Source organism: Vulpes vulpes, chromosome 10 (assembly GCF_048418805.1).
Source record: "Vulpes vulpes isolate BD-2025 chromosome 10, VulVul3, whole genome shotgun sequence".
Taxonomy (NCBI): Eukaryota; Metazoa; Chordata; class Mammalia; order Carnivora; family Canidae; genus Vulpes; species Vulpes vulpes.
The window spans coordinates 30,843,870-30,846,478 of record NC_132789.1 but is presented as its reverse complement, the minus strand read 5'-3'; the positions used below and the strand labels follow the sequence as shown (position 1 = coordinate 30,846,478).

General features: G+C 64.6%; 1 protein-coding gene across 4 annotated transcripts in view; it reads left to right on the top strand.

Moving 5' to 3' along the window:
- Positions 1-289: 289 nt before the first annotated feature.
- GNB1L (G protein subunit beta 1 like) overlaps positions 290-2,609 on the top strand; it is a 59,557-nt gene continuing 57,237 nt past the window's right edge. Inside the window, exons 1-2 of one of the 4 annotated variants that reach the window (XM_025982679.2) lie at positions 290-332; positions 551-640. The gene's annotated coding sequence lies outside the window, so the exon portion shown is untranslated. The other 3 variants (XM_072723488.1, XM_072723487.1, XM_072723486.1) reach the window with 3 other exon arrangements.

The window sequence follows — 2,609 nt, the reverse complement described above, 5'->3', positions numbered from 1 at the left end:
GGAGCGGGGCGGGCGCCCAGCCCCTCCGCTCCGCCGCCCCGCCGCCCGGCCGCCCCGGCCCCGCCGCCCCGCCGCCCCGCCGCCCCGCGCCTGCGCACGCCCGCCGCGCTCCAGGTACTGCGCGCCGCCGGTAGAGCGCGCTCCCATGAGGCCCCGCGCCGCCCCGCCGCGCTGGCAAGGGCTGGGGCGCCTGCGCGGCGGCGGGCCCCCGGGCTCAGGGCGCAGGCGCGGCCCTGCAGGGCGGCGGCGTGGGCCGTGGGGGCGGCGGCGCGCACGCGGGGGGCGTGGCTGCGCGGGGCGGCGGGGCTCCGAAGGCGGCGCGGGCCGGGAAGGTTGGTGCCCGAGGCCGCAGGGTTAGTGGGGCGGCGGGAGCCCGAGCGGCCGGCGGAGCCCCGCCCTCCATCTCCCTCCAGCCCCCGGTGTCTCCGCACGGCGGGCCCCGGTGTCCCGGTCCGCGCCGGGGACCCGGCAGGTCCTGGGGCCGTTCCGGGGTGGTGCCCCCGCGGCCCGCCCCCGCTCACGGCGGCCGGTCTTGTTCTGCACTTTGTAGGTGGCGCTGGGACTCGCCCTGGGAGGTACGCCCGCCCGCAGCCTCCGCCGCAGCCCGCGACCGCTTCACGGCCGCCCGGCGCAGCCTCAGGTAGGCCGGCCGCTTTCTGCTCGGTCCCCGGGTGGGTGCCCTGCACGGCGTCTGCGGGCGGGGGCCTGCCCTCCGCTTGCTGCGGGGCTCTGGGCGAGTTGTTCGGCCCCGGGGCCCGGTCTCCTCGGAGCTGAGGACGCGCCCCGCGCCGGGCGCTTGCTGGCTGTGCGGAGGCCGGCGCGCGTGCGTCCCGGTGCCTGCGCCGAGGGCCGGCTGTGCGGTCCGGGAGGAGGGCCCCCCCTCAGCGTCAGGGCGCGGAGAGGGGCTGGCTGCTCGGAGCAAGGGAGCCTCCTCCCTCGAGCTGTAGGGGGCACACAGGCTTGCTGATGAGCCGGCAGGGGACAGCTAGGGTGCCGCTTGGGGTGGGAGCTCGGGACTGGGAGGAAGCCAGGGCACGGACCTGTAGTGTGCACTGTCTCCTGGGCATGGGTTTTGCACGCAGCCTGGCATTTAACCTCAGACTGGTGGCAGGAGCTGGAGTGTGGTGGTTGGTCACAGGGGTTCATGGTCATTGGTTGTCAGAACTCGGGCTGAGCTGGACTCACCAGTGGACTGCATTTGTGTGCTGCCCCTTGGGTCACTACTGCTGGCAGGTTCTAGCATATTCTTTTCCTGTGTTAGGTCAGGAAGGGCTTTCAGGTGGAGGAACTCCCCAGAGTGAGGGCCGTACCTGAGAGCTTGGTGGCACAGGTAGGTGCTCATGGCCTTAGCAGCTTCGAGTGCTTCAGGCTGCCCAGGGAGGTGCTCAGCAGGAAGACCAGCAGAGCTGTGTCTCCTTGGAGGAACTCACTCTGATGGGGATAGGAGTAGATAAACACACGGGCAACTGTACACAAAGGTGTGTGTGCAGGCCGTGGTGCCCCTAGGTGTGAGCTGATGGAGCCTCAGGGTGTGTATGGAGGGGTTGCGGAGTGTGTTCTGTGTTGACAATGAGTGGATGTCCCTTTACAGAGAGACTGAGGAGATGACCGCTATAAGGCTGGACAGTGTGAGAGCCCGGGGAGAGGGCTCCTGGCGTTGGAAGGGAACTGTATCTGGTGATGATTGCAGCTTCCTTTTCCACTTTGGGGCTCTTTGGGCTGCTCAGGGTTGATGACCACTGTTCTCTAGGCCCTTTACAGGAGTGACTTTGGGATGGTGAATGAAGAGGCATCAAGTGGGATTAAACCTGGGGGTTTTTGATGCTGGGCTCTCTCCCTGGGATGGGAATACAGGGAGGTGGTGTTCGAGGTGAAGTGTTCTTACCAGCAGGCTGCACTCTGAGTGATGAGGTGACTCTGGAAAGCACGAGTGGGGAGGCTGGAGTGCACAGAGAACACCAGGTCCCAAGGCCTCTGTTGGGCAGGCAGGTAGCACCTTCCAAACTCCTAGTGCTTTGAGGTTAAAGGGTCTTGTGACACAGTCTGCTTACTTGACGGTCACAGTGTTTCGGGTGACTAGGGGCCTCATCGGTGGATTGAAGTGTAGTTCATAGCCAGCGTAGTGGTGTGTGCTGGTTAAGTGTGGTCTTTGGAGCCAGGTTCAGCCGCCTTTGTTCACTTATTGGTTAGTGTGTGGTCACAGACTAGTGACTTCACTCACCACTCTGCTCTGATTCAACAAGAGTACCGACCTCATCAGGGGGTTTGTTTGGCACAGATAGAGCACTCAGTAAAAGGTTGTTACTGTTTTTCTCCTGAAATTCCCTGACAGCCAGCCAGACCATCAAAAGGAGTCCTGGGGGTTCCAATTTGGCCTCCTTTCCTTCCCCTGGGACTAACAGCGCATCTGCCGTCACACTTTGCCCATGAAACTTTACAGGTGGGATTTGCCCACCTTTTCAGACCTCCCAGGCCTGCTTCCTGGGCCCTCCTTCCACTCAGAGCTCCTATTTGGGTACCGAGGGTTTGCCTGCATATTGTCTCCTCCTGCTGCACGGTGCAGATGATTGGGCCTAGTTCCCGCTCTTCCCCACCTTGTTTTTGGACAG